Source organism: Python bivittatus, unplaced genomic scaffold (genome assembly GCF_059951505.1).
Source record: "Python bivittatus isolate LINGU-HERP-01145 unplaced genomic scaffold, Pbiv_v1 ctg000080_np1212, whole genome shotgun sequence".
NCBI lineage: Eukaryota > Metazoa > Chordata > Lepidosauria > Squamata > Pythonidae > Python > Python bivittatus.
In genome coordinates, this window is record NW_028277035.1 from 12,342,250 (window position 1) to 12,357,997 (window position 15,748).

Below are 15,748 nucleotides of genomic sequence, written 5' to 3' on the forward strand. Positions count from 1 at the left end.
TCCCATTTCTCTTGCCACCTCTTCCAGCTCCTGTGATCCCAAGGCCCTGAACTTGTGCAAAGCCTGCAGTAAATACTGACAGAAGCCTAGACCCATTGATCTCATCAGTTGTCAAAATTCACATGTTCCCCAGCTCATCCCACTTAAGAAGAATAACTGGTAAATATTTTGTGATGCTAGTTTATGATGGTTGGTTAGTTGGAGGGAGGGAAACAATGTTGGGGAAGTCCACCAGTCTCTTTCCTTAGCTTGCCCAGTTCATGGTAAATAAAGACTCCACTATTTGATGGCATTCTTCCAGTGGCAGGATAGGGATCAGCAGCATCAGCAGCATATTTTGTGCTGGTATAGTTTTCTGTCAGCTGAAGGATTGGTAGGTAGAAGTTCAGCTGATCCATGGGGAGGAGCCCCATGAATCGGTCACATTTCCATCATCCTTAGCTATATTGTGTTAAAATAGTATTTATGCTTTCACTCTGACATTGTCTCTAAGGGCCGTCTCAAGTTGTGTAAAATCTATTCTGCTTGGTCACGGGTTACTTGGAGGGAAGTCAGATAACTGCAGTGACTTGGAACATAGGCAGTTGAGGCAGGATAGGGATTCAGAAATGAAGATAACAAATCTCATGCCAGTATAATTTTCTGCTGATTTAAGACTAGGTGGAGGGCAATGTAATTCAGTAATGGAAAAGGGCTCTGAGCTTGTCTATGATGCTTATATTTCCTCATATTTCAAAAAACTTTAATCTAATTTGTATTTGTCCACACACATGAATAGAGCCATTTGTCTTGTCAACAGATGGCAAGTTATTGATTGCATACAAAATCACAGAATTAAAGAATCATTTGTACTGTTTAAAGCGCTCCATCTACTGTTCATCCAAAATTCTACCAATCCAGGGCACTATTAAATTAATCCTCTGTTTAATACTATGCTGTTAGGACAAGTTATTCTGCATGAATGGATCTTAAAATATTATTAACATTGGCAAGCTTGAACATTACAAGTATGAACATGCAATACAATCTTGGTTTTTCAGTTAAACTACTAACCTAGTGAGCTGCCCAATGACTGTTTTCTCTGTTATTTCCAGCACCACACCTAGCTGACTCAGTTCTACTAATATGTTTTTAAGGCTAGAATTCTCCCTTTTAATAATTCCTCTCAGGTGTCTAATAATTCTCAACTCAGGTTCACCTGTGAGTCACATAGATAGAAAATCAGATGCACAGACAAGGGAACTTATACAAATGGAGTGGAATTCAGAGAGCTTAGCCCATTACCCCCTATACTCACAATGTGAACTTAACCCCAGATCTTATCGCTTTAATTAAATACATCCCCCTAAAAAGCAAAACTAAGTTCAATATTTGCTTTTTAGGAATTACAGTTCTGAAAAGATTCAGAAAAAAATGTTTTGCTGTTTTCCAGTACTTATCCCAATTTATGCAGCCCAGTTATGGCAACCTTATATTTAAGATAACCTAGCAGTGTGAGAAGCTAACATGTCAAGGTATGGATTACCAAATTTTCTGGATTTTTCTAAGAAACAGTAATAACTCTGCTACCAATATTTAGCTAAGTACTGGACAACCGGTGATCCGTTGGGTCATTGTTTCAGAGATATTTCCTTGCCTAAACAGAGAAAAGAATGACCAAGGGCAAAAAAGCAGTGGGAGTATGAGCAACTTGCAACTTGCTGCCGGCTTCCCCATTGACTTTGCTTGTGGGAAACTGCCAGGGAGCATCAGAAATCCCCCCCCTCCCTCCCTCCCTCCCTCCCTCAACACCAACAGCCATTAAGAGATTTCAGATTACTGCCTCGTTTCCACAGCAGCCAATTACCACTTGCCCATCAGGCATTACCACCAGCCAATTGGGCAAACGGGACGGAGGGAGGCGAGAAAGAGGTTGGGGATATGCCCATGATGATCACATAACCTGGGCTGACCACAGCAGCATAGCAGTACTGAAACAGCCACAAATTTCCCAAATTTCAATACCACAGGAGTAATGGGTCCTGGATTTTGGATGCATTTTGTAAGTTAGCCTATTTGATGTACCTTGGTTCAAAAATTGTTGCTCTGACACACTGTTTTACCCACTTGAAGGTTACAGACATGAGAGTTTTAGTAGTATATAGATTAAAGATGTAGGTTACCTGAAGGACCGCCTCGCCCCCACGATTTCAACCCATCCCACCCGATCTCACAGAGAGGGCATGCTCCAGACCCCCTCAGTAAAAGAACTCCGATTAGCGGGGTCCAGAAGGTGGGCCTTCTCTGCTGTAGCCCCCGCCCTTTGGAACATCTTGCCGCCGGAGGTGAGACAGGCCCCCTCACTCCAGGCCTTTCGGAGGGATTTGAAGACTTGGCTCTGCCATCTGGCCTGGGGCGGGGAGGGAGGATGTCAGGAATGGGGTTGGCTAGCCCCTTAGCGGCCTGGTGTGGCCTCTATCAGCCTCTTGGATCTTTTAATCTCTTTTTTATCTCTGTAAGTGTGGTTCTTTTATAACTTTTAATCATGTATTTATGATTTTAATTTGATGTAAGCTGCTCAGAGTCCCCCATTGTGGGGAGATGGGTGGGGACAAGTCCAATAAATAAATAAATATTGTATGTGTGTATGCATATCTGTGTTGCAGTACATTGCATACACTTCCTAATTGGTGGTACTGTATATAGGCAATGGTATGTTGGCTTGCAAGGTAGTCTATGTCTTATAGATCCTACATTGCATGGAATAGCATGAGCATACTTAATACAAAACTGTGCTTTGTGTGCTTTTGGCTTATTAAATATGTTCTGTGCTTGTGAAACTAAGAGAAAGAGGACGATGTAATAGATCACAAGGAGGTGGTCTGATCTTGTGGTGTGAAATTGATGAATACTGTACATGCAGGGACTTGGTTTAATTATGAATGAAAGGACTAAAGTGTATATCAGAAAATATGAATTGGTGTCATCCAGATAGGGCAATTTGGTATATATTGGAAGAGCCAGCAAGACAATGGATAAAGCTGGAAAACGTAAAAGAGGTAGATGGATCCACAAGTCAAATGTTTTTTCTTCCAAAAGTTTTTATACAAATAGGTAATATAAATATGTTCCAAAAAGAGTATACCTATAATCAAGATAGGCCAACACAACTGAAGCATAGGAGAGATCTTAATCACTTTTATAACAATACAGTAAGACAATGTGTAATAAAGAAGAGATAACTTCTTTAACTCAAATAGCTTGGTATTTTTATTGGCTTACATGGCTCCAACTTAAATCCTCTTTGAATAAGAAGGATACAAAGGAGCCACCATATCAATCTTTGAGAAATTAATAATTATCTTTCCCAACAATCTCAAAAATATATAGGTTATTATTGGAACTGGAATTAGATTATACACACACATATGCACCGCCCCCAGGTAGGTTTAAAAGAAGTTTTGCATGTAGATTTAGGAAAATGAATAGATGAAATGAGGTAGTAAACACTATGGAAATCAGGTCTTTTCAATCAACTCATTTCCAAGAGATGCAGTAGAAGGTAGTACATCATTGGCACTTAACTCCAGTTAAAATACTGCAAATATATCATAATTACTCATCAAAATGTTGGAGAGGGCAAAATCAGAAGGGAACATTTTTTTCATATGTGATGGACTTGCAAAAAGATTGCACCTTTTTGGAAGAAAGTTTTTGAGGAAGTCGGAATAGTCACTAAACAAAAAGTGACTTCCAGATTTGGGATTATCTCTTATTTTCAAATGAAATAAAAAAGAACTTACTATATTTTTACTCTCAGCTACTAATTCAATAATTACTCAGATTAAAAATTCTTTGATAATTTATCATTGGAGAGTTGCTGTGCTAAGGTATAGTTAATTGCTTTTCTTGGAAAAGTCACTGATAAAATTTGAATGTTCACAAAGAGATGAATCACATTTTTATCAGATCTGGAAAGATGTTAGAGGCTATGTTTGTTTGTTTGTTCATATGTCACAGTTATATAGCCACCCATCTCACACAAAGCAACTCTGGGTGGCATACAACAATTAAATAAAATAATAAGTGGATAAAATCAAGCATTCTAAGATAAAAAGTGATTATTAAAATAAAAACATTATCAAAAAGTTAAAAATTTAGATTTTAAAATATACAAACCCCACGGAGAGAGCAGAATATCAATTACAGTGGAGCCATCTAAGAATATCTCCAATTCCAAAAGACCCCCCCTCCCGGCCTGATGACATAACCAGGTCTTGAGGGACTTCCTAAACAACAGCAGGGAAGGGGTGAGCCTAACTTCAGGAGAGAGAATGTTCCACAAGGAGGGAGCCATGGCAGAGAAGACCTGCCTCCTGGGATCCACCAAATGCAAGTCCCTGGCCAATGGAACGTGAGGCATACCTTCCGTGCCGGATCTAATGGGACAGGCTGATATAATCGGAGAGAGGCAGTCCCTCAAATAACCCAGCCCCATGCCATGAAGGGCTTTAAAGGTCAAATCCAGCACCCTGAATTGGACCCAGAAGCAAACCAGCTGCCAATGCAACTCATGAAGCAGAGGTGTAATATGTGCTCTTCTAGGAGCACACATAAAACTGCCTGTGCCACCACATTCTGCACCAGTTGAAGCTCCTGGATACTCTTCAAGGGCAGCCCCATGTAGAGCACATTACAGTAGTCCAATCTGGAGGCAACTAGGGCATGAGTGACTGTGAGCAGAGCTTCCCAATCCAGGAAGGGACGCAGCTGGCACACAACACGAAGCTGTGCACAGGCCCTCCTAGCCACGACTGCCACCTGCTCTTCGAGCAGGAGTTGTGAGTTGAGGACCCCCAAAATGCGCATGGGTTTGTCTGGGGCAGTGCCACCCCATCCAGCACCAAAGATGGTATAGTTCCAGAACCAGCAGGACCCCAAACCCAAAGCCACTCAGTCTTGCCAGGGTTCAGTTGAAGCCTGTTGTTCCCCATCCAGACCTTCACAGCCTCCAGACATCAGGATAAGGCGTCCACAGCATCACTTAATTCACCAGGGGCAGAGATGTATAGTTGGGTATCATCAGCATACTGATGATACCTCAGTTCATGGCGATGGTTGAGCTTACCCAGAGATCTCATGTAGATATTAAATAGGAGAGGGGAGAGCACCAAACCCTGCAGCACCCCACATATTAGGGGCCAAGGGCGGGAACTCTCCAATCATCACCAACTGGAATCGACCCTGGAGAAAGGAGGTAAACCAGCACAGCAACGTGCTGCCCATCCCCAGTCCCCTGAGCCGATCCAGAAGGATACCATGGTGAATGGTATCAAAAGCCACTGAGTGGTCAACTAGGGCAAGGATGGATGCACAACCTCCATCCCACCCACACCAGAGATCATCCAAAAGTGCGACCAATGCTGTTTCTGTCCCATACTCTGGTCCGAATCCTGATTGAAAAGGATACCTATAATCAGCTTCATCTGTTAATAATAATAGCTCTGATTTTGACAGTCTAGTGATATATGAGAATTATGACTGAATTGTAAGATACACTGCTCATGGATGTTGTATTCTTATTTCTTTCTTGCCTTTCAGGATGTTAAAACTGAAAAAAAATATATTTTAATTGCAAGTGTGACCGGGTGATCAAAGCCCCACTCCTTTGTACCTCATGCAAGGCATGAGATACATGTTTGAAAGAGTTGGGGCTTTAATCACATGGTTGTGCTTGCTTTTTGAAGCCAGTGACCATTGTTATGGACAGCCCGGATATTATATTATATATTATAAAGAGAAAAACATAGTTGCAATGAATGTAATCAAAGAGAGTAAGGAATTGTTAAAATTTTGAAATGATACAAGAAGTGAGAATGAGCAAAATTTGATGTATCAGGTCTGTGTAGAATGGGTTTTGCTTTTCATCAAGATATTAATCTAAGAAGGCTTACTGGACATTTGTTGATTTAGAGAAAATGTATCATAAAGTGAATAGGCTTGAATTATGGAATATTTTGTGTGATTATGAAGTTTCTGAATATGATAAGAGTTGTATACGATGGAAGTATATTTTGTGTGAGAATAAATGGAATGTTTAGCAACTGTTTCAACATTCAGCAGGGAGTAGGACAAAGATGTCCCTTAGTTGTTTAATGCTCTTACAGATAAATGTATAAAGAATGCTTGCAGTTACTGGTTGGGGGTATGAATGTTTATGTGCTTTTGTATGCAGATAATGCCAAATGATTTACAGCAAATATTAGTTTGTATGATGCAACAAGGAGTATGGATCCGAAAATTAATCTATCAAAGAGCACGTTTGTAGCATTTAACAGAAAAACATGGAATGAACAATTGCAAGCTATACATAAATGGTGAAAAATTAGAGCAAACAGATTAATTTATGTACCTTGTCAGACTATTTACTAAAGATGAAGAAGTGGATGGAGAAATTTTAAGAAATACAATTGCTGGTAAAAAGATAGTGGGTGTTCTATGGTGTGTTCTGGGGAATGAATGCTTTGCAAAAGAAGTGAAAATGGCTGTATAAGAACAAAAGTTGCTTCTGCCAACTTCGTTAGACAAGAAAAAGAGCTGAGTATAGAAGAAACATACAAGTAAGGTGGATGCAGTAGGAATGGGGCACTTAAAGGTGTATATTAAAACAAGATGCAATAACGTAAGTACGAATGGGTGTTGAATGTGGATCAGAGCGAAAGAAGTACATTGAAATGATTTGATTGTAGAGAGAGCATGGTTGAGGATCCATCTGGAAAACATACATGAAAGGGCTGAATGGGTCAAGAAGGAAAGACCAAGAAAGATGTAGTTAGATGAAACTGCTGAGGTCCGCAGAAAGAGAGAGGTGAAAAGTTTAAAGAACAAAAGTGTGGACGTGTTGGAAAAAAAGTTTGCAAGAGTAGAAAGGTATGGAGAGATATAGTGAATGATGTCAGTATAAACTAGTGTTGGCAATGTTTCTTTTCCATATCTCAGTCCTTTAATTTCTTTGGCTCTGTGTTTCTTAGGTCTTTCTTGCATTTTGCATACTATGAAGTAGAATAGCATGATGGGTCCATATGTATGAATGTATGTAATATATGAATGCAAATATAGCCTGATTTATGAATGTATGAAAGTAAAAATACCAATGCAGTTTTTGAAACTCCCATTAAAAATATCCTATCAATCTGGATGATGTTATATGTAGCATTATTATAATGTTCCAAGTATTTTTTAGGTTCAGACAGAGCATAGCAAAACAGACAACCAAAGAGTGAGACAAGGTTATATATATTCTCTTTATATATTCAACCTATATGCTTCATGTATATTGATGGAAGCTGGATTAGAAGATTAGTTGTGTTTTAAATTGGAGGAAGAAACATCAGTAAAATTTTGTAATTTTAGTTGTTTTAAAATTTCTCAGTACAAGATTTGAGAAGGACCTATGAATAGTAAAACATTATTTTCTGTTTGCTTACAACTGGTTCCAGTGCTTAGTCACAAAACGTTTTTTTCTTGCTGTTTGAGCTATTGTTTTGTTGGGGTTGCTGCTACATAAATAAAACAGGTCACACTAAAATACTGTCTAGCTCAGACTTAAGACAAAATTGCAGATATTATGCAAATCCAGTCCCCTATTTCTTTTCTGCTATGTATAGGAAGCTTTTGATTCCATCTTTCATGTTAATCTAGTGTAGCCTTGAAACTTCCAAATTTAGGTACCCATGTTTAAATTATCTAATGAGAACAGGCTGAGATCAAACTATGATTTCATATCTTACCTGACAAGTCTAATTACAGCTTCTTTAGAAATGTCAAAACTGCCACTTTTTAAAAGACAGATTGGACCACACTCGCTCTTTCAAAGAGATATTAACTTATTTTGGATCCAGTTGGTCAGTCCCCTCTAACTACTGTATTATAAAGGCCTGACAAAAAAGAATCAAGGCCATAATTACAAGTTGAATTTCTCCAGGTATCCTATCAAAATCCTGAGGCTGCAAGGTCAGAAAGAGATGCAAGCAATTAAAAGAGAAGTGCTAAAATAGCATTTTGGATTTTATCTAATCTACAATCCAAAGGTACTCACCAAAGGTTTTTTTTGGGGGGGGGGTGCAATTTCCCTGTCTCGTTCATAGAATTTTATGGGGAACCATAGGTGCACATTGCCTTCCATTGGTAAATCCCCGCCTCTTCTATTCCTCTTTGCATCCTTTTTTTTTATTATAACTTATCTATTAAGGAAGAAAGATGGAATAGCTGCACTTTTAAAATTTTAATGGTAAGTGCTGTCTGTCTGGAAGGAACCCAAGTCAAAATGAATTCAAGTTATTTTATCAGCAAAATGCTTTATGAATAAGTCAGACATGACTACACTATTATGGACTCAGGCCATTGAGCTCCATGTACAAGAGATTTCTTACCAATTTCAAAAGTGCTGATGGACAGAATAAATCAGTTACATTTACCACAATTGCTGAGAGATGATGATGACTTTTTTCAGGATGTCTATTTCTAGGACTCACATCCAATCTGATACTAACAACTCTTATAGAGTAGAGTGCATACTTGGCTGTGAATCTGGTTGATTAGGCATTAATTCAGAAAGTGGGTTCTTCCTCAGCTTAAAGCTCAAAAAATTCACCATTGGATGTTGAGTATAAAAGAGAAAATATAAACCCTTCATCTTGTTGTTGCTTGATTTTTTAGTATAGGATCATTTCCTCAGTCCAAGCCTATGCGCCCCTGCCCCCCCCCCCCATACATGTTTCACAGCCAAGATTCTGCCAGTTCTCAATCTATATTTTGAATCTGGGTCTCAGACAAAGAGAAAAGAGGAAACACAACTATTCTTGTTCAGGTTCTGTTTCCTTTAAAAGGGCCTTGCTCTGATTTGCTTTGTCTTATTGTTGTTCCTGCTTCTAACTGCCAATGAGTGTGCCATCTCTGGAAACAAAAGAGTCCACTCCAAGGGAAACAAAAGAGTAGAATTAACCAGTCTAAATTTTATGCCTTGTTGAAACAAGTGGCAGCCACACCTTCAACAAACATTGAAACATTCTTCAGAAAGATGCCAACTTGCTCTGCAAGTGCCACATACTGTCTGTGTACATCACAGCTCCTTAATCAGGCCTCCAATCTGTTTGTATGCAATATTAAGTATTGGCACTTGGATTCCTAAAACATTACTTTCAAAGAAAGTAAAGACACATTTCCAAAGAGCTGATATGCCAAACTTTTTTCCCTTATTGCTTTTTAATGCCAATTCTTTAGGACGAAAGAAATTGGTACTAGGATGCACACAGGATAAATCCCTGTAATTATCAATATCCATCATTGCTGATTTAGACATGACTATTTTCTTTAAATTGTGATAGCTGTTTTATCTCATCAGAGGCTATAAAATCTGTGGAAGTTTGGCAAAATTAGTCATGTATCTCATGGTGCCATGTGAAGTAACCAAAAAATAAGCATTGATTTGTCTGTTGTTTGAAAATGCTTCTCTTTTAGCTGTCTTCTGAGGATTATGCTCAATGAGCAGAAAGATCAACTCATTTTTGGCTCCTGTTAATTCTTAGAACTTTTGTCTAAGCAAATATATATGTATTTGACAAGCTCACAAAATTTATTTTGAAACAGTTAATTCTGAGAGATTTTCACTAAATAGCCCAGTCCTTCAGCTGGAGGAGAGATTGACTTGAATATCCTGAACTGGCCTATCCTAGATTGAGCCCATAGTCTGAAGTGTCACCTGCAGTCCTTTTATTAATTTTTTAAAAATCTTGTAAATGTTCAAGCTGCAAGAAGAAAATACATATATTAGATGTGTGCTAGTAAGAATTAATAACTGGGATACATTTATGGATATATCAAATTATGAACAGCAAATCAAAGTATTTGCCCCCGTTTTTATCACAGATCCTGACAGCTTTCTTTTACCTTATAAATGTACATATTTGAATTCCAAAAAGCAACTATATTCCTTCTCTGTGTCCATAAAAATGTTTTACAAAGTTCATTAATCTATCTTTTTTCTAATTAGATTATTGAAATATTAATTAAATGTATTTAATCTGGGAATTTAAAAATAACAGCAGTCATCTAGAAGTGTTTATAGACTTAACTATCATATCTTTTTTTTAATGTTCAAATACCAGGTCAACTGCTTGGTAGCTTTCTCAAGACATTCTTCACGAACACCCTCCCCTTTCTTTCACTGTATGTGTCATACAGATTATGATTCACATCATAAGCAAATCTCCAGACAAACTGCATTTTGTATATTTTAAGCCTTGCTGTTTTGGAAATGATCTTGTTTCTAAGAATATAACTAATTAGGACTTGGTACACGCTGTTTCTATGCCAAATTTTTATTCTGCATTTTTACTCATTTTACTTATTTATCAGATCCTTGTGATAACTTGTCCTGATGCATACATAAACATCCTCATAGCTGTTCAGTTCATTCTAAGTTGTAGCTTGTCCTATTCTCTTCAAAATGGGTGATTGTATTTTGCTTTTTCTTATACATAGACCCTGCGGTCACTTGTCGTTTACCACAGCAGCAGCATCCCCTAACAATCCTAGTGTTCCCCCTTAGTCACACAATCTTATCTACAATTCAACTCTTGCCCATGAGTGAAACAGCCTTAAATTGTCACTATTACTATACCAGAATAAAATAACTTTTTCACCATTAAGACAACAGTATTCCACCACAGCTTCAAGGTGTGTGCAATCTGTAAAGTTTTGTCACTTGGGGGCAAGGTCAAGTAATTTGCTATGGGGAGGAGTGTTGGAGGAGTGTTGGGGGAGTGTTGGGAGTTCCTTATGAATGCTAACCAGCCCCCACCTCTGCCATTTCCCTTTCCAGGATGGCCCTCTCTTTTTGCACCTTGTTTCCCAAATTCACTTAACATCTGTCACCTCCCCCTTCCCTATTTTTAAGCTTCCAAGGTAGAGGAGAGAGAAGTAGACTTCTCCTATTTTATCCGAGGAAGAAAACTAGGGGCTCATTTGTGCAGTTCCATATTATTAGCACTCTGGAAAGACCGGACCTCCACTATTTTATCTGGAGGAGAAGAGGAGGCCTATTTGTGCAATTGAATATCAAAATACTCTGAAATGCCATCAGTTGAGATTTTCACTTAAGATGCAACAGCCCCATTATTGCAGTGTTTAGAAATAATGAGGGATTTCCTTATTGCAGTGTTTAGGGATAAGGGATTATTGAACTGAGCCTTTGTTGCTTATTTGCTCATTACCTTATATTTACCATTTCTATCACTCTCCCATTCCCCTGAAGAAGAATGGGGAAACGAACAAGGAGCGCACATCTGCAGAACTGGAGGTGAAAACCAATCACCTTGTCAGTAATAACCTTAACCCTCTCTAATTAGGGCAACGTAATTTGTCAATGACTTGGAACAGATACCATAGGCAGGATAGGGGCTGGTAATGGAGATTGTATATTCTGTGTCAGCATTATCTTGTGCCGATATAAGAACCATTACCAGCCAAATAGATGCTTAAAACTTGTTGATTTTTCAGTGACATTATATAACATAAAGATGATTAAAACGATCAGTGTTCTGTATAATGGAACCTAATGGAATGAATAACACTACTATGTATGCATACATTTCCCTTCTGGTTATACCCAGTGATAGAGAACAATTCAGTTAAGATGTACCAATCTTGTCCCTAAAGAGAGCCTTTTAATACAGCAACTGGGTCTGCCTGATATTTGGTGCCTCTTCATTTATAATACGTGAAAAGTGAGCTGGTGTAGCTGGTGTAAAGTTCCTCATTCCACATTTCCCTGGGACAGGGAGAAAGCAAGGCTATGAAACTACATTTTTAAGACTACATTAATACATACCATCAGCTGCTTTAATCTATTCTTGAGATCTGCAAGGCACACAGAAGAATTTTTTGTCTATTTTTGATCAGCAGCTGTTCTAGGAAACACTAAAGTTAAGAAAGAGAAGGGGAAAGGAAAGCACTTGGGACTGTTTCTGTGAATTGGGCGGGGGGGGGGGTTCCCTCATGGACAACGCATATTTTCTTTTTATAATCACATATTAGAAAATATCTTTGGGAGTCTACATTTTTATACTTTAAAATATTTCCTATGGCCATCCTATTGATTTGTTCAAATTAAATTTCCTGGCAGGATAAATTCTACACTAGATTTTAATCTTTATATTCCTACAAAGAATATGGAGTTGGCTCTGTATATGATAACAGCTGCTAAGATACTTTATACTTCTTACTGGAAATTAAAGATAATTCCTTCTTTAGAAGAATGGTAGACTCAACTATTAGAGTACAGGTATGGATCACTGTCAAAAAATAACTTTAAACAAGAAGTCTAAAGTTTAAAAAACTAGTCACCATTAGACTTTAAAAAACAAATAACCATTTATGAACTATAATTCTGCACACATAGATTTGTACTACATCTATAGTGGTTTCTTATAAAAATACTAAATTTTGCTTGATTCATTATAATAAGGAAAGATTTTCTCAGATTAAACTCCTAATTAATTGCTTATTCTGACTGATGATTCTTACCATATTGGCTTCCTTGCTAATTCCTAGTAAGTGCTAAATTAATATAATATCCCCTTTATATGCAGTACTAATCTAATACTGTAACAATTCTTACTCAGGTTTATACAGCTTATAAATCATGTTTCTCCTTTTTTCCTTTATTACTTTTTTAATCTCTTTTTTTCTTGGTTGCACTTTTAAATTCATCTTCAAATAAAATTTAAAAAAATTAAAAGCACTGATTGCTAGGTTTAAGAGACTCAGCTAAATATATTTTCATACATCAAATGTAATCTATGCCTGCCCAGAGTCCATTAGGATTGGGACAGGATATAAATATTGGAAATAAATACATCCAGGCCATTGTCAGATCCCTCTATCCATTGTTTCCTGCAGCTAATTTCTGGTTTTGTAATAGAAAAAAATATTGAACTTTACTGTGAAATCCATCTCTGGCTTCTCTTTTAAACACTGGGGAAAAGCTCTTTCAGCCTAGTTCTTAACCACTGATAGCTCCACAAAAGTACTGCAGGAGATCCCTTATACAGGCACCATACATATACATATACATATACATATACATATACATATACATATACATATACATATACATATACATACATACATGCACACATACAAACACATATACACACACAGTTGCTTGCAGAAAACCTCTTCCATATCACTATAGAATGGCCAAAAAGTTATGTTTATGATTATGATTATAACATTTCATTAGATTTTGACATTCTAATTCAACATTCATGAGCTTTGCCAGGTTTGCAAGTTTTGGGTCGTATTAAATTTTTCTTTAAAATTATTTTTATTTAATTTTGGGTCCTTTGGACACCATCTACAAAAATGTGTCATACTTCCTGGCACTAAACTGCCAACCTTTGATTTATGCAGGGATCCTCAAAAAAGCTTTTGATGCTAATAGTCTGCATAAAATGGAAAACTTTGGGCGTAATTATCTAGAAAACTTCATATATTATCTCTTCAAAACCTCTTAATTTTCTTCGGAGTTGGATTAATTAACCACATATTTATACATACTTTTCAGGACTTTCCAGACAGCAGCAGCAATACATAAGCCTGCTTTTATTTGAGAGTTATCATGGATAATTTGGACTCATTGGCCATGCTTATTTTTCCTAAGCAAAATCTTTACTTATAATAATGTGACATGTAACAAAGCTTTCCATAATTTACCAGGACAGTTAGACTAATTTCTGTGGTTTCCTGTGCCCTCCTCAAAGAAACACAGCTAATAGAATAACATATGCTCTGTACATATTGAACTGTAGTTTTAGTGCTTTGTCACATAAAAAGGTATTTACATGCTCTCCAGAATGAGAGATTTGGGAGTTAAAACCTTTTTGAGCTAGAAGAAGCAAATGAAAAAGACAACGAAAAAAATCCCGTTAATCTTTTCTTTTGCTTCCTTGACAGTTATAGTGCTGTCCAGTTTCTTTTCCTTTTCTGTTCAGACTAAATTTCAGCTGTTAAAAAACGGGCCTGAAAGCAGTTCCCTTGGACTAGCCTTAATTTGACATATAACCCATAATGCATGCTTAATATTTGTTCTGTGAGGATCTGCAAGTTTTATTCTTAAACTTAAGTCTACACTAAAACACTGAATAACTTCATCTGGAGATTCAGTATGCTGATGACACACAGCTCACATCTGTATTTTTCCTCAGATCCAGGTGAGGCAGTATTTTTTTATTTGGTTGGTTGTGAGATTTATATCCCACCTTTTGTTCAGGAGCTTAAGGCAGCTAACATAGTGCTCTATTCTTCCATTTTTCCCTATAGCAACAACTTTGTGAGATAGGTTGGGCTGTGAGTGACAAGCCTAAAATCCAATCAAAGGCTTTCCTGGTGGAGGGTGAATTAAAAATTGGGATTCTGCAATGCTAGTCCAGAATCATAACCAATACAATGGCTCTGTGTAGGAACACTTGATCGTCAGTTGACTGTGATAAGGGATAGGATGACAGCCAACAAATTAAAACTCAGGCCAGACAAGATGGAAGTGGTATTAGTGAACGGTTTACCTGTGGAAATGATAGCATTCAGCATATTTTCAGTTTAAATTCATAGTTTTGGGATTGCTTCTAAATCCATTTATATTATTAGAAATATAAGTGTCTTCTATGGCACCAAATCAATACTTCTGGATGGCACTGAGTATGGGTATTTGACAGGTTCATCAATATCCCAGGATAGTACATCATACATTGTTCCAAAAAAATCATTACACTGTGGTTTTATAGATTTTTGCAGTACTGACATTTAAGCAGTCACTTCTTCCATATAACAGTACCCTGCAGACAAGTTATTTCAGAGAAATACTTGCCTTATGTTTTCTTATCCAGGACTTTGGCTTAAAGAACTTATTCTACTGTACTTAGAAGGAAATGGAAATAACGGCTGCCATTATTTTTCCACTAACCTGCAATTATTTATTGAACTCACATTTTATAAATATTTTACTGCATTGCAGCATATGATAAATAGCACAAGGCTGTTCATAATATTTCTCTAAATTGACGAATTTGGTTATATGGAACCCAGCAAGCTTCCAAGTCCAGTTCAAGGTGATGGTTACCACTTTATATAAAGCCCTTCATGGGGCAGTCTTATATGCGGGACTGCCTTTCTCCAATTGTTTCTGCCTGGCCTACTAAATCTGGCAAGGTAGGCCCATTTATTAAGCAGTGCCATGCGGAGGGACCCAGAAAGGGTCTGCCCGTTGGAAGCTCATACCCCCTGCAATTTGTTTGGCCCTGACTCTGCTGGCATTTTGAAAATCCTTGACGAACTGGATGTCCCCTGGGCCTGGGGCCTGTAGGTTGGGTGAGCCTGGCATTGAGTTTTTTCCTGACATGACTGGGATTATGTGGTTCACATTTGACTGTCCTCTGATGCCAGTGTGCTATTATTTTGTTATTTGTTTTGATTTTTCTTGTTCTGTTGGTTTTTAATTTTGTGTTCACCACCTAGAGTCACGACTGGAAGATGGGTGGCTATATAAATCAATATAATAAATATAATGTTACCTTGATACAGTTACTGTATCAATATTGTTTTTGTTTTCTATTTGTCTCTTGCTTAGCACTGATGTTTTTTACAGTACTAACAGTTTCATTCACTGTATATTGAACTATTTATGTAAATGGCCTGGATCTGATTTCAGAGA

At 37.5% G+C, this 15,748-nt stretch overlaps 2 protein-coding genes across 6 annotated transcripts in view; both read left to right on the top strand.

Annotated features, from left to right (window-relative positions):
• The window catches only part of DNAJB1 (DnaJ heat shock protein family (Hsp40) member B1), a 47,395-nt gene that overhangs the window by 23,052 nt on the left and 8,595 nt on the right, over positions 1-15,748 (top strand). For 2 of the 5 annotated variants that reach the window (XM_088133536.1, XM_088133537.1), the window contains exon 2: positions 28-159. The exons of the other annotated variants lie outside the window; for them this stretch is intronic. The gene's annotated coding sequence lies outside the window, so the exon portion shown is untranslated. The remainder of the gene's footprint in view (positions 1-27; positions 160-15,748) is intronic. 5 annotated transcript variants of the gene reach the window in all.
• Positions 1-15,748, top strand: part of GIPC1 (GIPC PDZ domain containing family member 1) — an 89,746-nt gene that overhangs the window by 23,043 nt on the left and 50,955 nt on the right. The window lies entirely within an intron of this gene.